The sequence below is a fragment of the Apostichopus japonicus genome, chromosome 10 (assembly GCF_037975245.1).
Source record: "Apostichopus japonicus isolate 1M-3 chromosome 10, ASM3797524v1, whole genome shotgun sequence".
Lineage (NCBI taxonomy): Eukaryota > Metazoa > Echinodermata > Holothuroidea > Aspidochirotida > Stichopodidae > Apostichopus > Apostichopus japonicus.
In genome coordinates, this window is record NC_092570.1 from 12,447,426 (window position 1) to 12,472,080 (window position 24,655).

Sequence of the window (24,655 nt, forward strand, 5' to 3'; positions counted from 1 at the left end):
TTCCGGTATTAAATAAAATAAAAATATACAATGTGCCTGAGTTCTTGTTATCCTAATGTTACGGCTCATTTTCTACAATTTAAAAAAAAAATAGTATCGATCGCCATCTTAGATATACGGCAAAGCTGATTCACGAAAACAAATAGCCAAGTCAAACGAACAGCCGCGCATATACGCGCAAGTTGGCTTCAACATTTAAGTATATACGAACGCTCTACAATAAATCGCATTGTCAAAAACTTACATGCAGACGCGCGCGTGTACTGACTTCATGTTTTGTGTGTAAGAAGTAATGGAGTCATCAACCAAGCGTTTTCGGTGCTATACTTTATCACTGGACTAGATTTGATCATGCGTGTGGTTGTTCATTTAGCGTGTTCGACGCCGAACAATATTTTTGACAACAAGTCACTGTTATTCGTCTTAGAGTTATGCCGTTTGACTCCCACGCGTTACCATGCACAAATAGTCAATTACAGTATAGGTCTATATCCTTTTTACGCGCAAAGTATGCGCGCCGTTTAGTTTGTCGATGATTGTTTCGTAACACAAGGACTACGTATAGTGGTAATGTTTCTAACAAGGCCTTACTGTTGTTTCTTTACATTGTATATATCTATACAGAAGGCGAACGAGTAACACGTATTCCTTTACATTCTCATCTATACTGCGGACATCTCTTCTGTTCACGGATAAAAATTGGTGACTATACGTTTTAACTTACATTATACATGCCTAGAGCCTACGCTATTACTTTACCTAATATATTTAAGTACATAAGTAGCACTTATTTCTAGTGACAGTGAAGGTTTACAGTGTACATGTGAGGTTGACTATAAGGGAGGAGGGGGGGGGGGATTTACATCCCGGCCCCAGATTTTCTCATCTATCTTTCAATAATAACTGATGCCCATTCCTGGTCTAAAATATATTGTAGTATTCTGCCAGCTTGTGAGATAGGCCTATCCTTTATTCTTTTATTTCAGTTCTTTATGGGAATAAAATTGTTTAGACCAAGACAGGTGAAGAATCGAGGAAGGTAAACATTTATTAACTCTGCTTAAACTATTTTTCTTCAATTAATATGTTTTCAATAAAACTGATTTGCAGCATATTTGTAACACCCATTAGGCCTTCATTTCATTTGTGTTTATATTTTTCCACGTTGCAAAGTTTTAAACGTTTAGTTCATTGTACAGACGTTCCACATGGACAGGGCGGCCTGGGTCTTAAAACCGACCCGGGCATTTTCCACCTAGACCGGCCCATTTTTCATTGATATGCTACTTACATAGTGATCGCCGTCCTGGGGGAGGGGTCTAAGGGGGAGGGAAAATAAAAACGTAAACTAAAATAGACAAAAATATATGTTTTAGACTGGATTTTATTGAGGTTTTCAAGCATTTTGTGACAACACGGACGGGTTGCTAATAGCACGTTCATTTGTTACGAACTAACAGACTAACTAACATGGTGATTTCATGAGCTGATTCCCACAGTTAAAAATATATTTCTACACAGCCCGTCTGGTTTCTATTAACTACTGTGAAAATGGGCTGTAATTTTACCAGGCTCCCCAGCCCACCGGCCCACCGGGCAGTCCAAATGCCCGTGTGGCCAGTCCGCCTCTGCCAGTAAGTAATGTTCGACCCCATGTGTAAACCATGCTGAAATTTACTCCGCAATTCCATAGTATATTTCTATCGTATGGAAATATGATGCGCGGGAGTTATCTACTATATATAAAATACCAAACACCCACACCATTTGCTTTTTACTGCCTACGCTTTCGTCAGTTGTGTATTAACACGAGGTTATGATACGTCCTCAGTGGCGTAGGAAGGTACTTTTGAGTGGGGGGCTGAAGACTGATGGCCGGCCTGGGGGAGGGGTCTAAGGGGAGGGGGTGTCCCCCTCCCCTTTGGAATCTTTTTGCATTTCCAGGTGGCCTCAGATGCAATTTGGTGCAATATAGCACACTTCAACACCCACTCCATTTTGTAAAGAATTTTGCATTTTCACCTGGCCTTAGATGCAATTTGGTGCTTCAAATGAGATTTTTTTCTCATTTGGAAATGAAAAAGGGGTTTTCTGACTTGCGGAGCGGGGGGGGGGGGCGGAACGATACTTCCGCCCCCCCCCATATTTTTCACTGGGGGGCTGGCGCCCCCAGCCCCCCGGTTCCTACGCCCTTGTACGTCCTATATATTAACATGTTGACATAAGTACGTAGGGACTGAGTATATCAGCTGCTGATATACAATTTGCTGTTTTTTTATCAACTCTGCGAAAGTATTGAAGCCATGACCAGGGTGGTACTAAGTACCTGTATCCATGTCTGATATCGGAAACGAGCAATGTTCTGAGCAGAAGAAGGGGCCAGAAAGATACAAGCTGTCATTATATCTCAGAGAAAGCAACAAACCAACAACAACCATATTTCCGTTAGTTCACATTTAAGACATACTTTTTGCCTACTGTTACGTTGGAATGCGAGAGGTCTCGATAATTAATTTTAACGAGACACAAGCCTGGGTTCGTTTCCGTAAGGAACACAGACAAATTGACGAGTCTAGAGATTTTAAATGAAACGTAAACTATATTGAACAATGGATTTCGAACCAACAACAACAAGTGGTAATTACAAATATATAGAAAATTACTCACAAACTTAACAAGATAGGATACACTTTAAAACACGCTGGTCTCTTCCAACGGCGATATCCCTCAGCGGCCACGACCTCGATGACGACGATTCTCGGTCCGTTGTACCGCGAAATTCACTGGTCCTCGACGAAGTTTCTCGCGATCCCAGAAACAGCAGTCACCTTCTTTCCGGCGATGCTCCAAAATAGAAGACGGACTTCCAGCCACAATAGAGTGAAGCACAAGTCGAACTTCTCGCCGACTAAATATTACCAGAGTCAGTCCAAAATCAGCTTTATAGCCACTAACTCCTGGCGTAACGAACTTCCTCACCGGAGACAGAAATTCTTCACCTTCTCCGAAATAAAGACTGAAAAACTGTAGTTTCACAGCAAAGTCCTCTTCAAACTTCTGAGTGGAAGTGTAAAATCAATCTTAGTATCGATATCTCAATCCCTCAGAAACTACTGGTAGTTGAGCACTGACGATATTTAGTAAAATGGTATAATAAGTGTCGTCGCTTGTATTCGTTCAGAAACTGAGAAACTCTCCGATCTGGGCGGGTTTTTATACGATTCGCCATGTCAAGAATCCTCCAGATCTTTCTCGATACACCTGACCCAGTTTCTCTATTCTTGGAAGTCCTTTGCATCGCTCGCAAACATTCCAGAAAATCCACGAAGATGTGTACAGCTTACACGCGATCTCACGTAAACCGACGTCAACCCGAGACCAGCGCGTCATCATAAGGAATATACCAGAACAATCGAGTATTATAACATTGTGACACGGTAATCCGACCTAATTTCTCAAATACTGATTTATCACGTAGGCAATTTTAAATACTTTCCACATTATAACATTAGGTTTCTCACTGGCAGTGACTAGCGTTAGGCTACAATGGGCCCTCGTAACACTACTGACATGAATAGTTGTACAGAGAGAGAGATAGATAGAGAAGACGGGGAGGGGGGGGGGGTGTATGGGGGAGGGGGCGATGGGGAAGATATTAGAGAACGTCTGCCAACCACACCTCTCCCAACGTTTGGTATGTTATTGAGATGTTTTTAGCAAGTTGGAGACGACTCGACCTCCTTTATAGATGATCTATCTATAACCGCTTCAGAATGTACAGCCAGGTTAGTTACGTAACGAAATTATGTCAAATTAAGCCCAGATATTTAAACTGAATTTCTGAATAAAAGTTTGTTCATCTACAATTCTGGTAAAAATTTTAACAGATTGTCTTAATCACACGTGGTAATGTGAAAACTGCATTTTTTTGCGTTGAATTCTAAACATCCTGACAGAAACACATTGAAAGGTTACTCAAACAAATAAGGTATCTGATAACAATTTAATGCGTGACGTCACTCAGTGAAACGTCGGGCAGATTGAAACGAGACGGTAATATTAACAAAGATTTACCCATTCAAACAGTAAACAAAATCATTAAATTCGTTATACACAAATAATTTGTGTGCGTGTGCTGTCTGAGTGTGTGTCGGTGTGTTAGGATAAATATTTCGGTGATTTGAATTCTTTCTGGCGGGATCATGTCTTACATATACAAAGTATACTACTATCTGTTAAATTTCAATTGTAATCTTAGCTACAAGAATTCTCTATTTCTTTGTCAACTAATTTGGAACAATAGTACGATTCAAGTTGATAACAAGCCAATAATTGCTTATCATGCATTGGAGTGAGCGTGACACATTTGCTTATTTGGTAATACCAGTTCCTAATACCATGGTTACGTACATTACTTTACCCCTCACTCATTCGCACAATGGGAGAATCCCTGCTAGGGAGAATCCCCTACTAGTGAGCCTCTGCCAATTGTATAGTTAATGCGATTGAAAGATTGAAAAGAGGTGGGCCACGGTTGTATTATTCACTTTCTTTCGATTTAATTTCGTTAATTTTAATCCATAACAAGAATCAAGCAGCATGTAAAGCTGTTTTATGATTGCATAGAGTGTTTATTTTCAGTTGGAATTTCTTACAAGAATGATTTCCCTGTAAGCATTCCTCCCATTTCAAAGAGAATAATTCTTTGATCAACGTAATCTCTAATCCTCTAATGACTTGAAAGGAAATGCAAAGAAGGTTTCTATAGTTCACATGTTTTCATTGGTTTATTCCTTCCTTTTGATTCAGACTTACAACAGCTCAAAGAATACTTTGTAACATGATGTTTTTTCACGATTCAATAAGTTGCATGAATAAATTTGGTCAGGTGATGAAGTGAAGGTAAAGCAGAGTTCTGGATGCGTTTTGGATTAATTTTCAAACCCATATACTCTATATGAGAGGCGATTCAAATACCTCTTTTCAAATCAGCAGAAGAAGGAGGAAACTTTATCTTTATTCTGTTCATCGGAAACTTATGCAATTGAATATTTCATTGTCATAGAGATCTAACATACAATGTTCATGTTTCAGTAACGTACCGGCAAATGGTATGGGAAGGAGGGGCGGCGGTGAAGGGAGGGTAGCTATGACCATGAAAGGGATGCTATTGCCTCCTATAACTTATGTTTTATATGAGTGATTATAGCTGTTGATGTAGTCGACCATGTCAGAGTGTTGACAAAGTGTATTGCACATATAAAGCTATCAAAACATTCAAACCCCGTCCTCGTCACCGTCCCAACCTCATTATACCATTCAATCTTTCAAAATGCAACAATTGTAAACGACGTCCATCAAGTTGGCTGCTAATAGATCAAAATTTGGTATTTATAAAGATGATTCTAATATTTTGTATTAAGCTAAATACACACTTCTGTATATGTGTGGAACACTGTCATTGGGGGGGGGGGGGGGGGGAATCCACGCAAATGCCGCAGTTTCAGAGGATCAATAAGCACATCAAGTCACTGCGGAATAAACAAAGTCTTGTATTTGACGAATTCCCGATCCCCGTGTTTCCCAAATCTACTTTGCATAAACTCAAACCCTATGAATCCTTTTTCGGGTTACGAATAACCGTGCTATTTCCAGCCATTCAGATCCCTAAATAAGACTAGTCACATGAAGTTAAGTGTTTGACTTAATAAGCATTGTCCCTTCCTCATTCAAAACGGTACTGAATTGTGAATAGGTATTGTTTGTTGAAATTTCAGGCTTACTCCAGTTCATGGTCGTCTGCATAGAATATAGTTGTAAAAGAACACAACTTACAGCAAGACCTCTCTTGCGAGCATAGTCTTAAGCAACCTTTTGTGAATACGAAGATTTCACGGAATCCGTTTGTCTTTTACTGCTTGCTTCGAAGTCATCGATACTAACGGGGCAAAAGCCTATTGTACATATACGACATTCTTACTGCTTGCTGCAATGTAAACAAAGACAAGCGTGAGCTTCTTGTTAATAAAGATATTCAGATCAGTTGTTCTAATGAGAGTAAAACAGGATGAATAGAGATTTCGTTGAAGGCAGTGTCGTTCACTGTTACCAGTAGATTGTATCCAACCAACAATACCAATTTTAGCTCGTAGAAAGTTAACTCGTCAAATGGCTCAGAGGGTAGAGCAGTGGACTGGTAACCTGATGAACTGAGTTCGACGCCATCAATGAATACACAGTTTAAAAATTCTTTTTCTCTCTCATCGGTCCACGCTGAAGTCTTGATATATTAATTCAGCCATATAATTTACTAGCTGATGTGATGGCCGATGCTGTTAAGAGGGTGACGAAAGACTCATTCCTCGTCGGTCGTGTAAATCGTGGCTAGGGTTCAAGACAGGCCTCTGGCGATAATACCTCTGGCTGTGGCATGGTGCTTTTTGTGGCCTAGGATCCCGTACCATGTCTCCCTTGTTGTCGCAAAAGAACCCGGGAGGATGCGCAGAGGGTCGGTCAAATCGACCAGAAGCGTACTAGGTGGCGTGCGTGAATCCTTGCCTTTGGCCAGAGGGCGAGACCTCTTTGCGACCGGCATGCTTGCAGCCACCGTCCATTGAATACGTGGCCTGATGAGGCGCTATTCTCCTGAAGGTGAATCTACGGATGCCTTTAAGAGCCATATAGTTAATTTATATTAAAAAACACCCTGTTTCAAACTAGCGCAATCAAATTCCTTAAAAGCCGTTTTTTTTTCTTGTCACTCTGAAGGTGGAATGGATTTTATTGTAATGGGTTATTTGCAAGGGCGGATCCAAGGGGGGGCCAAGGGGGGCCATGGCCCCCCCCCCAAAGGTGAGCCAAAAAGTGTTTCCGAACATCCGCTAAATCATATGATTGGAAATTTAAAAAATCGAGAGGAATAGCAGTGGTAGACTAGTCCAGTGGCGGCGGAACCGGGGGGGGGGGGGCTTGGGGGGTCAGCCCCCAATGCAAAAGTTGAGGGGGCAAATGCATGATAAGCCCCCGCAATATTTACCAAGGCTCCGAAACGTGCATCTGCCCATTTTTCAATGCATACTTGTCGATCTGTCCGATGCACACGTATAGGGCCTACTATATAGGTGTAATAATTTTAGTAAATGCTGGGGGACCCTCGGCCCGTCCTCTGGCTATAGACCACATTTTCTTTGCGAGTACACTACGAGTAATAGCTACTCTCTTAAAACACCATCGAATATACAAAATTACAATGTTTTTACAGACTTTCTCGTGCAATCTGAGAAATTGCAGGCTTGAGACCCATATTTTAGGGCTAGGTATTCGCAGCATAAAACACTCAGGAAGTGCCGTTTCCGGCCATCTGGGGGTTTGAAAAAACCTAAAATTTTCTCGTACGCTCCGCGCCAACCGATGGTGGCGCTCCGCTTAGATAGTCTCCACACATTAGCCCCCCAATAATTTTTCCGTTCCGCCGCGCCTGGACTAGTCTAAACCTTTTCGTTTTCTGGTTTAAAATTAAATGCAGAGCTCCCAACTGACCCGCAATTCGCGGGAATTAGACCCGCATTCTAACGCCCAAACCCGCTGACCCGCACAAGCGTCCGAAAAAAACGCATTGTAATTGTCAAGTATACATAAAAAAATTTGCATCAAATTTTGACTTAGCAACCATCATTTCTTTAGCATTTAGCATAATAGAGTATAAAACCTCCTTTACAGCATCATTTGAACCTCAAATTAGCCTATATTTCTTTTCATTGGGGCGAGCAGCGAACATTTTCATGCCACGGGAAAGAATGAATTATCACCTACTATTCAATTTATTGATGTTACACACAAAAAAAATGCATATTTCTCAGAAAATTTTGGGTGACAAAAGCCTTTCTAAGTGCCACCATTTTACATGTAGGCATCACCAGGATTCCAAAAAAATCCAAAATCCAAAATCCAGGACGGCGATTCGTGGCATGGACCAGCATTTGCCTTCTCAAGAGTTGGGAGCTATGTAAATGTATGAGCATGAGGATTTACAGTTTAACACCATTTTGCAGTTACAGGCTGGTTGTAAGAAATTTATAACCTATGAGAAATAAAATTTCTTGAGAAAGATGATCCTAACTTTGTTTTATAAATATTTTAGAAAATTACACCTGGGAAACATTTTTTTTAGAAGTAAATTAACATCACCATTGTACACTTTTGTCGCACCAAATTGCATCTGAGGGCATTCAGCAATAGAAAATTTTCCAAAGGGGAGGGGGCACCCCCTCCCCTTAGACCCCTCCCCATATCACTCTGATGCCACTTTGGCCCCTCCCAAACAAAGGCCCTGGATTCGCCAGTGGTTATTTGTGGTAGGCCAAGCAAAACATTCAAACAGTCATGCTGTTCACAAGGGTTTGCAGAAACTTCATTAAACTCATAGTTTGACATAAATGTATTGGCAAAGATTTACACTACCTACACCAAACAAGCATTATATTCGTTGCAATACCAGAGACATACAAGCCAGCAAAACCATGAGATAACATTTTAATATACATAGAATTCAATCTGTATCACTTTTTGCAAGAAAACAAAAGTGTCAATATGGTCCCATTGTAAGCCACAGTGTTGTAGCAAATTCTCATACCGGATAGTAGGTAGTTTCGGAAACGGTGATTCCTAAGAACTTTGTTTGAGATTCACAAAAAAATACCCCGTAATGTGTTTTGATAACTTTGTTCTTATGCATTAAGATGTGTTAGCAACAGAACTGCGACAACACTGTCAATAATAGAAAAAGGAGCTGCCAGCATATATTTCGTAAAACTTCTGCCCAATTATGATATTGTTTACTAAAGGCCTATGTGATTGATATTACGGTCAAATTTGTTTTCTAATATAGCAATTTTGAAAATTGGTCACATTTGGCAGACTTGGTTAAATTTATATAAAATCCGGATATTGTTGGCAATATTATAAATCCACCCGGACACCCAACGTAAGCCAGTGAAAAAGAGGACATGTCCGGGAAAATCGGGACGTCTGGTAACCCTATAAATCCAACAATCCAACCTTGGTCAACGAAAGAAGAACGAAACAAACGAAGAATGAAACAGAATAAAGGTGACAATCAAAGAAATGAAATATCGGTATTGCGAGTACATGAAATGCCGAGGAAAAGCGGCTTTCATGTACGTTTGAAGCACTCGTCGACACGTAATAGGACGAATGCAAAAATCGTGCCGTTTCTCTGACCATTGTCATATCAATTCCCACAGTTGTTAAATCCAGTTGTTGTAAACCTACTTATCATAAATTCTATAAAGACATGAAAATGTTGAGAACAAGGAGTGTATTAGAAATAAACTATTGAGACACTTTGGTTTATCATTCTGTTAATTTAATTAGTGACTTTCCATAAGATGTCTGTATCATTACTAAACTGCCCTAGTAAATAAACTTCCCCGAGTGGTAGGCCTGTTAGACATTGTTCTTTTGATTATGTTGAATTGGTTATTTAGTCATCACAACGACAACTATACCACTATAACGTGGAAGGTATGGTTACATGCCTGCCAACCAGTATTAAGCAAAAAAAAAAAAAAAAAGCAGATAAACAATAACCAGTGCCATTACATACGGTGATAAGGATTTGCCTATACATTCATATATTTCGTTAGAACCACTAGTTTCCGGCATTAAATATAAATAAAATATATACTGTGCCTGATTTCTTGTTATCCTACTGTTACGGCTCCTTTCTACAATTTAAAAGTTAGTTTCCATCGTCATCTTAGATATACGGCCAAGCAGATTCACGAAACAAATAGCCAAGTCAAACGAACAGCCGCGCGTAAACGCGCAAGTTGGCTTCATCATTAAGTGTATACGAACGCTCTGCAATAAATCATATTGTCAAAAACTTACGTGCAGACGCGCGCGTGTAGCCTACTGACTTCACATTTTTAGTTAGTTCGATCGCCATGTTAGATATACGGCAAAGCAGATTCACGAAACAAATAGCAAAGTCAAACAGACAGCCGCGCGTATACGCGCAAGTTGGCTTCATCATTAAGTGTATACGAACGCTCTGCAATAAATCATACTGTCAAAAACTTACGTGCAGACGCGCGCGTGCACTGATTTCACATTCTTGTGTAAAAGAAGTAATGGAGTCATCAACCTAGCGTTTTCGGTGCTATACTTTATCACTGGACTAGATTTGATCATGCGTGTGGTTGTTCATTTAGCGTGTTCGACGCCGAACAATATTTTTGACAACAAGTCACTGTTATTCGTCTTAGAGTTATGCCGTTTGACTCCCACGCGTTACCATGCACAAATAACCAATAACAGTATAGGCCTACCCTTTTTACGCGCAAAGTATGCGCGCCGTTTACGCCGTTAGTCGATGATTGTTTCGTAACACAAGGACTACGTATAGTGGTAATGTTTCCTAACAAGGCCTTGCTGTAGTTTCTTTACATTGTATATATCTTTACAGAAGGCGAACGAGTACACGTATTCCTTTACATTCTCATCTATACTGCGAACATCCCGTCTGTTCACGGATACAAATTGGTGACTATATGTTTTAACTTTCATTATACATGCCTAGGGCCTACGCCATAACTTTACCTAATATATTGAAGTAGTAGTAAGTTGAGTCTCGTCTATCCGACATGATCAGTGATCCACCTCCGCCACGACTAACGTACTGAACCACGTATAATGCAAGTGGTAGGCTATAAAAGTATATTGAAGTCCATATGTAGAATTAATTTCTAGTGACAGTGAAGGTTTACAGTGTACATGTGCGTTTGACTATAAGGGAGGAGGGGGGGGGGGCGGGGATATACACCCCGGCCCCAGATTTTCTCATCTATCTTTCAATAATAACTTGATACCCATTCCAGGTTAGTAAATTATTAAAACTCTAATATATTTTCTAGTATTCTGCCAGCTTGTGAGATATCCTTTATTCTTTTATTTCAGTTCTTTATGGGAATCAAATTGTTTTGACGAAGACAGGTGAAGAATCGAGGAAGGTAAACATTTATTAACTCTGCTTTAACCTTCGTTTCATTTGTGTTTATATTTTTCCACGTTGCAAAGTTTTAAACATGTAGTTCATTGTACAGACGTTCCGCATGGAATAATATCTTCTCGTGGTTCGCTTGTTGGAGACCTAACTCTGAGTCTAAGGACATCTCCACTGATGTATACGATGATGCATCATCCTTTGTACTTTGTCCCAATGTCCATTTTGCTCCGGCGGTGCTGACTGTAACACAGTAAAGTCTTTTGCGGTAAGACTCAATTGTTTATACATAAGGCTTTAACCTCCCCAAACTACACCAACCCCGTCGTCACCTTGTCTAATTAATAATGTACACTAATTCATATCACCGTTTCTGAGTGTTTCATTCCATGTTAGTGTTTCCTTTCTTTGCAGCACATTGTTATATCTATTTCGTTTCATTGTTAATGTACACTAATTAATCTCACTGTTTCTGCGTACATCATTCAATGTCATTGTTCTTTTTTTTAGATTAGCACATCGTTACTGTCAATTTTGTCTCATTTTAAAATGTTCACTAATTTATATCAATGCTTTCGCGTGATTCATACCATGTCATTATTTCTTTTTGCTTCAGCACATTAATACTATCTATTTCGTCCCATTGTTCACTGACACTTATTGATATAACTGCTTCTTCGTGGTTCTTTCCATGTCGTTGTTTGTTTTAATATTATCACATCGCTTCTGTCTATTTCGTCTAATTCGATATGTACACTAATTCATTTCACTCTTTTTGCCTGGTTCATTCCATGTCATTGTTTCTTTTCATTTCAGCACATTAATACTATCTATTTCGTCTCATTGTTCACAAACATTAATTCATATCACTGTCTCTGCGTGCTTCATTCGATGTCATTATTTCTTTTTGGTTCAGTACATTGTTAGGGTCTTTTTCGTGTAATTGTTGATGTACACTAATTGATATCACTGTTTCTATATGGTTCATTCCATGTCATTGTTTCTTTTGATTTCAGCACATTCTTACTGTCTATTTCGTCTCATTGTTGATGTACACTAATTGATATCACTGTTTCTTCGTGGTTCATTCGATGTCATTGTTTCTTTTTATTTCAATAGAATGTTACTGTCTATTTCGTCTCATTGTTATTGTTAACTAATATATCAATGTTTTTTCGTGCTTCATTCCATGTCCTTATTTCTTTCTTTTCTCAGCACATTGAACTGTCCATTTCGTCTCATTGTTAATCTACATTAACTAAGATTACTGTTCTCGAATGGTGCATTCCATGTCCTTGTATCTTTTTATTTCAGCCTATTGTTACTGTCTATTTCGTCTCATTGTTAATGTACACTAATTCATATCACTGTTTCTGCATGCTTCATTTGATGTCATTGTAACTATTTCAGCACATTAATACTGTCTATTTCGTCTCATTGTTAATGTACACTTTTTCATATCACAGCTTCTATATGGTTCATTCAATGCCCTCGCGTGGTTTATTCCATGTCATTGTGTATTTTTACTTTAGCACATTAATACTATCTATTTCGTGTCATTGTTCACTAACACTATTTCATATCACTGTTTCTGCCTGCTTCATTCGATGTCGTTGTATCTTTCTTTTTCAGCACATTGTTGCTGTCTATTTCGTCTCATTGTTAATGTACATTATTTGATATCACTATTTCTACGTGGTTCATTCCATGTCACTGTTTGGTTTTGATTTTAGCACAATGTTACTGTCTATTTCGTCTCATTGTTAATGTACCCTAATTGATATCAATGTTTTCGCGTGATTCATTCCATGTCATTGTTTCTTTTTTACTTCAGCACATTAATACTATCTATTTCGTCTCATTGTTCACTTACACTAATTCATATCACTGTTTCTGGTGCTTCATTTATGTCATTGTATCTATTTCAGCACATTAATACTGTCTATTTCGTCTCATTGTTAATGTACACTTTTTCATATCACAGCTTCTATATGGTTCATTCCATGTCATTATTTCTTTTGATTTCAGCACATTGCTACTGTCTATTTCATCTCTATATTAATGTACAATTATTCATATCACTCTTTTTGCGTTGTTCTTTACATGTCATTGTTTCTTTTGATTTCAGCACATTGTTACTGTCACTTTCATCTCAATATTAATGTACACTAATTTATATCACTCTGTTTGCGTGGTTCTTTACATGTCATTGTTTCTTTTGATTTCAGCAAATTGTTAGTGTCTATTTCGTCTTCTTGTTCATGTACACTAATTCATATCCATGTTTTCCCCTGGTTCATTCCATGTCATTGTTTCTTTTTACTTCAACACATTAATTCTATCTATTTCCTTTCATTGTTCACTAACACTAATTGATGTCACATTTTCTGCATGCTTCATTCGATATCATTGTATCTTTTTATTTCAGCACATTAATACTGCCTATTTCGTCTCATCGTAAATGTACATTAATATATATCAACGTTTTTGCGTGATTCATCCCATGTCATTATTTCTTTTTAGTACAGCACATTGTTCTTTTTCGTCTCAGTGTTAATGTACATTATTTGATATCGCTATTTCTACGTGGTTCATTCCATGTCACTGTTTTGTTTTGATTTCAGTATATTGTTACTGTCTATTTCGTCTCAATGTTCATGTACACTAATTTTTATCAATGCTTTCGCGTGGTTCATTCCATGTCATTGTTTCTTTTTACTTTAACACATTAATACTATCTATTTCGTCTCATTGTTCACTTACACTAATTCATATCACTGTTTCTGCGTGCTTCATTCGATGTCATTGTATCTTTTTATTTCAGCACATTGTAACTGTCTATTTCGTCTTATTGTTAATGTACACTAATTGATATCACGATTTCTATGAGGTTCCTTCCATGTCACTGTTTTATTTTGAATTCAGCACATTGTTACTGTCTATTTCGTTTCATTGTTAATGTATACTAATTGATATCAATGTTTTCGCGTGATTCATTCCATGTCATCGTTTCTTTTACTTCAGCACATTAATACTATATATTTCGTCTCATTGTTCACTAATTCATATCACTGTTTCTGCGTGCTTCAATCCATGTCATTGTATCGTTTTATTTCAGCACATTGTTACTGTCTATTTCGTCTAATTGTTAATGTACACTAATTGATATGACTATTTCTACGAGGTTCATTCCATGTCACTGTTTTGTTTTGATTTCAGCACATTGTTACTGTCTATTTCGTCTCAATATTAATGTACACTAATTTTTATCAATGTTTTCGCGTGATTCATTCCATGGCATTGTTTCTTTTTACATCAGCACATTAATAGTATCTAATTCGTCTCATTGTTCACTTATTCATATCACTGTTTCTGCGTGCTTCATTCGATGTCATTGTATCTTTTTATTTCAGCACATTGTTACTGTCTATTTCGTCTTATTGTTAATGTACACTAATTGATATCACTATTTCTACGAGGTTTCTTCCATGTCACTGTTGTATTTTGAATTCAGCACATTGTTACTGTCTATTTCGTCTCATTGTTAATGTATACTAATTGATATCAATGTTTTCGCGTGATTCATTCCATGTCATCGTTTCTTTTACTTCAGCACATTAATACTATATATTTCGTCTCATTGTTCACTAATTCATATCACTGTTTCTGCGTGCTTCAATCCATGTCATTGTATCGTTTTATTTCAGCACATTGTTACTGTTTATTTCGTCTAATCGTTAATATACACTAATTGATATGACTATTTCTACGAGGTTCATTCCATGTCACTGTTTCGTTTTGATTTCAGTACATTGTTACTGTCTATTTCGTCTAATTGTTAATGTTCGCTAATTGATATGACTATTTCTACGAGGTTCATTCCATGTCACTGTTTTGTTTTGATTGCATGTACATTGTTAGTGTCTATTTCGTCTCACTGTTAATGTACACTAATTCATATCACAGCTTCTGTATGTTTTATTCCATGTCATTATTTCTTTTGATTTCAGCACATTGTTAGTGTCTATTTCGTCTCATTGTTAATGTTCACTAATTGATATCAATGTTTTAGCGTGATTCATTCCATGTCATTATTTATTTTTTCTTTAACACATTAATACTATCTATTTCGTCTCATTGTTCACTCACACCAATTCATATCACTGTTTCCGCGTGCTTCTTTCAATGTCATTATTTCTTTTTGGTTTCATTACATGTCATTGTTTCTTTTTATTTCAGCACATTGTTACTGTCTATTTCGTCTCATTGTTAATGTACACTAATTCATATCACAGCTTCTGTATGTTTTATTCCATGTCATTATTTCTTTTGATTTCAGAACATTGTTAGTGTCTATTTCGTCTCACTGTTAATGTACACTAATTCATATCACAGCTTCTGTATGTTTTATTCCATGTCATTATTTCATTTTGGTTCAGCACATTGTTACTGTCAATTTCATCTCAATATTAATGTACACCAATTCATATCACCCTTTTTGTGTGGTTCATTACATGTCATTATTTCTTTTGATTTCAGCACATTCTTACTGTCTATTTCGTCTCATTGTTAACGTACACTAATTGATATCAATGTTTTTGCGTGGTTCATTCCATGTCATTGTTTCTTTTGATATCAGCACATTGTTACGGTTTATTTCGTCTCATTGTTCATGTACACTAATTCATATCACAGCTTCTGTATGTTTTATTCCATGTCATTATTTCTTTTGATTTCAGAACATTGTTAGTGTCTATTTCGTCTCAGTGTTAATGTACACTAATTAATATCACAGCTTCTGTATGTTTTATTCCATGTCATTATTTCTGTTGGTTTCAGCACATTGTTACGGTCTATTTCCTCTTATTGTTAATGTACACTAACTGATATCAATGTTTTTGTGTGATTTATTCCATGTCATTATTTCATTTTGGTTCAGCACATTGTTATTATCTATTTCATCTCAATATTAATGTACACTAATTCATATCACTTTTTTTTTGCGTCGTTCATAACATGTCATTGTTCCTTTTGATTTTAGCACAATGTTACTGTCTATTTCGTCTCATTGTTCATGTACACTAATTCATATCACACTTTCTGTATATTTTATTCCATGTCATTATATCTTTTGATTTCAGCACATTGTTAGTGCCTATTTCGTGTCAGTGTTCATGTACACTAATTCATATCAATGTTTTCGTGTGGTTCATTCCATGCCATTGTTTCTTTAAACTACAGCACATTAATACTATCTATTTCGTCTCATTGTTCACTGACACTAATTGATATCACTTTTTCTGCGTGCTTCATTCGATGTCATTGGATCTTTTAACTTTTAACAGCGCATTAATACTGTCTATTTCCACTCATTGTTAATGTACACTAATTTATATCAATGTTTTTGCGTGATTCATTCCATGTCATTATTTCAGTTTGGTTCAGCACATTGTTACTGTCTATTTCATCTCAATATTAATGTACACTAATTCATTTCACTCTTTTTGCCTGGTTCAATCGATGTCATTGTTTCTTTTCATTTCAGCGCATTAATACTGTCTATTTCGTCTCATTGTTCACAAACACTAATTCATATCACTGTCTCTACGTGCTTCATTCGATGTCATTATTTCTTTTTTGGTTCAGTACATTGTTAGGGTCTTTTTCGTCTAATTGTTGATGGACACTAATTGATATCACTGCTTCTATATGGTTCATTCCATGTCATTGTTTCTTTTGATTTTAGCACATTGTTACTGTCTATTTCGTCTAATTGTTAATGTTCGCCAATTGATATGACTATTTCTACGAGGTTCATTCCATGTCACTGTTTTGGTTTGATTTAAGTACATTGTTACTGTCTATTTCTTCTCAATATTAATGTACACTAATTTTTATCAATGTTTTCGTGTGATTTATTCCATGTCATTGTTTCTTTTTTATTTCAGCCTATTGTTACAGTCTATTTCCTCTCATTGTTAATGTACACTAATTTATATCAATGTTTTTGCGTGATTTATTCCATGTCATTATTTCATTTTTGGTTCAGCACATTGTTACTGTCTGTTTCATCTCAAAATTAATGTACACTAATTCATGTCACTTTTTGCGTGGTTCATTACATGTCATTGTTTCTTTTGATTTCAGCACATTGTTACTCTCGTTTACGTCTCATTGTTAATGTACACTAATTGATATCACAGCTTCTGAAAGTTTCATTCCATGTCATTATTTCTTTTGATTTCAGCCCATTGTTACGGTCTATTTCCTCTTATTGTTAATGTACACTAACTGATATCAATGTTTTTGCGTGATTCGATCCATGTCATTATTTCATTTTGGTTCAGCACATTGTTAGTGTCTATTTCGTCTCATTGTTCATGTACACTAATTCATATCACAGCTTCTGTATGTTTTATTCCATGTCATTATTTCTGTTGATTTCAGCCCATTGTAACGGTCTATTTCCTCTTATTGTTAATGTACACTAACTGATATCAATGTTTTTGCGTGATTCATTCCATGTCATTATTTCATTTTGGTTCAGCACATTGTTAGTGTCTATTTCGTCTCATCGTTCATGTACACTAATTCATATCACAGCTTCTGTATGTTTTATTCCATGTCATTATTTCTGTTGATTTCAGCCCATTGTAACGGTCTATTTCCTCTTATTGTTAATGTACACTAACTGATATCAATGTTTTTGCGTGATTCATTCCATGTCATTATTTCATTTTGGTTCAGCACATTGTTAGTGTCTATTTCGTCTCATCGTTCATGTACACTAATTCATATCACAGCTTCTGTATTTTTTATTCCATGTCATTATTTCTGTTGATTTCAGCCCATTGTTACGGTCTATTTCCTCTTATTGTGAATGTACACTAACTGATATCAATGTTTTTGCGTGATTCGATCCATGTCATTACTTCATTTTGGTTCAGCACATTGTTATATTCTATTTCATCTCAATATTAATGAACACTAATTCATTTCACTCTTTTTGCCTGGTTCAATCGATGTCATTGTTTCTTTTCATTTCAGCGCATTAATACTGTCTATTTCGTCTCATTGTTCACAAACACTAATTCATATCACTGTCTCTACGTGCTTCATTCGATGTCATTATTTCTTTTTTGGTTCAGTACATTGTTAGGGTCTTTTTCGTCTAATTGTTGATGGACACTAATTGATATCACTGCTTCTATATGGTTCATTCCATGTCATTGTTTCTTTTGATTTTAGCACATTGTTACTGTCTATTTCGTCTAATTGTTAATGTTCGCTAATTGATATGACTATTTCTACGAGGTTCATTCCATGTCACTGTTTTGGTTTGATTTAAGTACATTGTTACTGTCTATTTCTTCTCAATATTAATGTACACTAATTTTTATCAATGTTTTCGTGTGATTTATTCCATGTCATTGTTTCTTTTTTATTTCAGCCTATTGTTACAGTCTATTTCCTCTCATTGTTAATGTACACTAATTTATATCAATGTTTTTGCGTGATTTATTCCATGTCATTATTTCATTTTTGGTTCAGCACATTGTTACTGTCTGTTTCATCTCAAAATTAATGTACACTAATTCATGTCACTTTTTGCGTGGTTCATTACATGTCATTGTTTCTTTTGATTTCAGCACATTGTTACTCTCGTTTACGTCTCATTGTTAATGTACACTAATTGATATCACAGCTTCTGAAAGTTTCATTCCATGTCATTATTTCTTTTGATTTCAGCCCATTGTTACGGTCTATTTCCTCTTATTGTTAATGTACACTAACTGATATCAATGTTTTTGCGTGATTCGATCCATGTCATTATTTCATTTTGGTTCAGCACATTGTTAGTGTCTATTTCGTCTCATTGTTCATGTACACTAATTCATATCACAGCTTCTGTATGTTTTATTCCATGTCATTATTTCTGTTGATTTCAGCCCATTGTAACGGTCTATTTCCTCTTATTGTTAATGTACACTAACTGATATCAATGTTTTTGCGTGATTCATTCCATGTCATTATTTCATTTTGGTTCAGCACATTGTTAGTGTCTATTTCGTCTCATCGTTCATGTACACTAATTCATATCACAGCTTCTGTATGTTTTATTCCATGTCATTATTTCTGTTGATTTCAGCCCATTGTAACGGTCTATTTCCTCTTATTGTTAATGTACACTAACTGATATCAATGTTTTTGCGTGATTCATTCCATGTCATTATTTCATTTTGGTTCAGCACATTGTTAGTGTCTATTTCGTCTCATCGTTCATGTACACTAATTCATATCACAGCTTCTGTATTTTTTATTCCATGTCATTATTTCTGTTGATTTCAGCCCATTGTTACGGTCTATTTCCTCTTATTGTGAATGTACACTAACTGATATCAATGTTTTTGCGTGATTCGATCCATGTCATTACTTCATTTTGGTTCAGCACATTGTTATATTCTATTTCATCTCAATATTAATGAACACTAATTCATTTCACTCTTTTTGCCTGGTTCAATCGATGTCATTGTTTCTTTTCATTTCAGCGCATTAATACTGTCTATTTCGTCTCATTGTTCACAAACACTAATTCATATCACTGTCTCTGCGTGCTTCATTCGATGTCATTATTTCTTTTTTGGTTCAGTACATTGTTAGGGTCTTTTTCGTCTAATTGTTGATGGACACTAATTGATATCACTGCTTCTATATGGTTCATTCCATGTCATTGTTTCTTTTGATTTTAGCACATTGTTACTGTCTATTTCGTCTAATTGTTAATGTTCGCTAATTGATATGACTATTTCTACGAGGTTCATTCCATGTCACTGTTTTGGTTTGATTTAAGTACATTGTTACTGTCTATTTCTTCTCAATATTAATGTACACTAATTTTTATCAATGTTTTCGTGTGATTTATTCCATGTCATTGTTTCTTTTTTATTTCAGCCTATTGTTACAGTCTATTTCCTCTCATTGTTAATGTACACTAATTTATATCAATGTTTTTGCGTGATTTATTCCATGTCATTATTTCATTTTTGGTTCAGCACATTGTTACTGTCTGTTTCATCTCAAAATTAATGTACACTAATTCATGTCACTTTTTGCGTGGTTCATTACATGTCATTGTTTCTTTTGATTTCAGCACATTGTTACTCTCGTTTACGTCTCATTGTTAATGTACACTAATTGATATCACAGCTTCTGAAAGTTTCATTCCATGTCATTATTTCTTTTGATTTCAGCCCATTGTTACGGTCTATTTCCTCTTATTGTTAATGTACACTAACTGATATCAATGTTTTTGCGTGATTCGATCCATGTCATTATTTCATTTTGGTTCAGCACATTGTTAGTGTCTATTTCGTCTCATTGTTCATGTACACTAATTCATATCACAGCTTCTGTATGTTTTATTCCATGTCATTATTTCTGTTGATTTCAGCCCATTGTAACGGTCTATTTCCTCTTATTGTTAATGTACACTAACTGATATCAATGTTTTTGCGTGATTCATTCCATGTCATTATTTCATTTTGGTTCAGCACATTGTTAGTGTCTATTTCGTCTCATCGTTCATGTACACTAATTCATATCACAGCTTCTGTATGTTTTATTCCATGTCATTATTTCTGTTGATTTCAGCCCATTGTAACGGTCTATTTCCTCTTATTGTTAATGTACACTAACTGATATCAATGTTTTTGCGTGATTCATTCCATGTCATTATTTCATTTTGGTTCAGCACATTGTTAGTGTCTATTTCGTCTCATCGTTCATGTACACTAATTCATATCACAGCTTCTGTATTTTTTATTCCATGTCATTATTTCTGTTGATTTCAGCCCATTGTTACGGTCTATTTCCTCTTATTGTGAATGTACACTAACTGATATCAATGTTTTTGCGTGATTCGATCCATGTCATTACTTCATTTTGGTTCAGCACATTGTTATATTCTATTTCATCTCAATATTAATGAACACTAATTCATATCACTTGTTTTTGCGTGATTCATAACATGTCATTGGTCCTTTTGATTTCAGCACATTGTTACTGTCTATTTCGTCTCATCGTTAATGTACACTATTGGTATCAATGTTTTCGCGTGATTCATTCCATGTCATCGTTTCTCTTACTTCAGCACATTAATACTATCTATTTCATCTCATTGTTCACTAACACTAATTCATATCACTTTTTGTGAGTGCTTCATTCGATGTCATTGGATCTTTTTATTTCAACACATTAATACTGTCTATTCCGTCTCATCGTTAATGTACACTAATTTATATCACAGCTTCTGTATGTTTCATTCCATGTCATTATTTCTTTTGATTTTAGCACATTGTAACTGTCTATATCATCCTAATATTAATGTACACTAATTCATATCACTATTTTTGGATGGTTCATTACAACTCATTGTTTCTTTTGATTTCAGCACATTAATACTATCTATTTCATCTCATTGTTCACTGACACTAATTGATATCACTTTTTCTGCGTGCTTCATTCGATGTCATTGGATCTTTTAATTTCAGCACATTAATACTGTCTATTTCGTTTCATTGTTAATGTACACTAATTTATATCAATGTTTTTGCGTGATTCATCCCATGTCATTATTTCATTTTACTTCAGCACATTGTTTCTGTCTATTTCGTCTCAATATTCGTGTACACTAATTCATATCAATGTTTTCGCGTGGTTCATTCCATGTCATTGTTTCTTTTAACTTCAGCACATTAATACTATCTATTTCGTCTCATTGTTCACTGATACTAATTGATATCACTTTTTCTGCGTGCTTCATTCGATGTCATTGTTTCTTTTGATATCAGCACATTGTTACTGTCTATTTCATCTCAATATTAATGTATACTAATTCATATCACAGCTTCTGTATGTTCTATTCCATGTTATTATCTCTTTTGATTTCAGCACATTGTTAGTGTCTTTTTCGTCTCATTGTTCATGTACACTAATTCATATCAATGTTTACGCGAGTTTCATTCCATGTCATTGTTTCTTTTGACTTGAGCACATTAATACTATCTATTTCGTCTCATTGTTCATGTACACTAATTCATATCACCCTTTTTGTGTGGTTCATTACATTGTCATTGTTTCTTTTGATTTCAGCACATTGTTACTGTCTATTTCGTCTCATTGTTTATGTACACTATTTCATATCACTCTTTTTGTGTGGTTCATTACATGTCATTGTTTCTTTTTATTTCAGCACATTGTTACTGTCTATTTCGTCTAACTGTTAATGTACACTAATTCATATCACAGCTTCTGTATGCTTTATTCCATGTCATTATTTCATTTTGGTTCAGCACATTGTTAGTGTCTTTTTCGTCTCATTGTTCATGTACACTAATTCATATCACTCTTTTTGCGTGCTTCATTACATGTCATTGTTTCTTTTGATATCAGCACATTGTTACTGTCGATTTCCTCTAATTGTTAATGTACAATAATTCATATCACACTTTCTGTATATTTTATTCCATGTCATTATATCTTTTGATTTCAGCACATTGTTAGTGCCTATTTCGTGTCAGTGTTCATGTACACTAATTCATATCAATGTTTTCGTGTGGTTCGTTCCATGCCATTGTTTCTTTAAACTACAGCACATTAATACTATCTATTTCGTCTCATTGTTCACTGACACTAATTGATATCACTTTTTCTGCGTGCTTCATTGGATGTCATTGGATCTTTTAACTTTTAACAGCACATTAATACTGTCTATTTCCACTCATTGTTAATGTACACTAATTTATACCAATGTTTTTGGTGATTCATTCCATGTCATTGTTTCTTTAAACTTCAGCACATTAATACTATCTATTTCGTCTCATTGTTCACTGACACAAATTGATATCACTTTTTCTGCGTGTTCAGGACCTAGTCACTGTCTTTTTCGTTTCATTGTTAATGTACATTATTTGACATAGCTATTTCTACGTGGTTCATTCCATGACACTGTTTTGTTTTGATTTCAGCACATTGTTACTGTCGATTTCCTCTAATTGTTAATTCACACTAATTCATATCACTTGTTTTTGCGTGATTCATAACATGTCATTGTTCCTTTTGATTTCAGCACATTGTTACTGTCTATTTCGTCTCATCGTTAATGTACACTATTGGTATCAATGTTTTCGCGTGATTCATTCCATGTCATCGTTTCTCTTACTTCAGCACATTAATACTATCTATTTCATCTCATTGTTCACTAACACTAATTCATATCACTTTTTGTGAGTGCTTCATTTGATGTCATTGGATCTTTTTATTTCAGCACATTAATACTGTCTATTTCGTCTCATCGTTAATGTACACTAATTTATATCACAGCTTCTGTATGTTTCATTCCATGTCATTATTTCTTTTGATTTTAGCACATTGTAACTGTCTATATCATCCTAATATTAATGTACACTAATTCATATCACTATTTTAGCGTGGTTCACTACAACTCATTGTTTCTTTTGATTTCAGCACATTAATACTATCTATTTCATCTCATTGTTCACTAACACTAATTCATATCACTTTTTGTGAGTGCTGCATTCGATGTCATTGGATCTTTTTATTTCAGCACATTAATACTGTCTATTTCGTCTCATTGTTTATGTACACTAATTTATATCAATGTTTTTTGCGTGATTCATCCCATGTCATTATTTCTTTTTTGTTCAGCCCATAGTCACTGTCTATTTCGTCTCATTGTTAATGTACATGATATGACATAGCTATTTCTAAGGGTTCATTCCATGTCACTGTTTTGTTTTGTTTTGATTTCAGCACATTGTTACTGTCTATTTTGTCTCATTGTTAATGTACGCTAATTGATAGCAATGTTTTTGGGTGGTTCATTACATGTCATTGTTTCTTTTTATTTCAGCACATTGTTAGTATCTATTTCGTCTCATTGTTCACTCACACCAATTCATATCACTGTTTCCGCGTGCTTCTTTCGATGTCATAATTTCTTTTTGGTTTCATTACATGTCATTGTTTCTTTTTATTTCAGCACATTGTTACTGTCTATTTCGTCTCATTGTTCATGTACACTAATTCATATCACAGCTTCTGTATGTTTTATTCTATGTCATTACTTCTTTTGATTTCAGAACATTGTTACTGTCTATTTCGTCTCATTGTTCATGTACACTAATTCATATCACAGCTTCTGTATGTTTTATTCTATGTCATTACTTCTTTTGATTTCAGAACATTGTTAGTGTCTATTTCGTCTCAGTGTTAATGTACACTAATTCATATCACAGCTTCTGTATGTTTTATTCCATATCATTATTTCATATTGGTTCAGCACATTGTTACTGTCTATTTCATCTCAATATTAATGTACACTAATTCATATCACTCTTTTTGTGTGGTTTATTCCATATCATTATTTCATATTGGTTCAGCACATTGTTACTGTCTATCTCATCTCAATATTAATGTACACTAATTCATATCACTCTTTTTGTATGTTTTATTCCATGTAATTATTTGTTTTGATTTCAGCACATTGTTACTGTCTATTTCCTTTCATTGTTAATGTTCATTAATTGATATCAATGTTTTCGCGTGATT

The 24,655-nt window shown here is 35.5% G+C and overlaps 1 long non-coding RNA gene across 2 annotated transcripts in view; it reads left to right on the forward strand.

Annotated features, from left to right (window-relative positions):
• The first annotated feature begins 244 nt into the window (after window positions 1-244).
• The window catches only part of LOC139975118 (uncharacterized), a 44,352-nt gene continuing 19,941 nt past the window's right edge, over window positions 245-24,655 (forward strand). The window contains exons 1-4 of one of the 2 annotated variants that reach the window (XR_011795668.1): window positions 245-702; window positions 987-1,039; window positions 10,490-10,566; window positions 10,981-11,033. This is a non-coding gene — a long non-coding RNA (uncharacterized lncRNA). Of the gene's footprint in view, window positions 703-986; window positions 1,040-10,160; window positions 10,567-10,980; window positions 11,034-24,655 lie in introns of those variants that run through there. The other variant, XR_011795667.1, reaches the window with a different exon arrangement.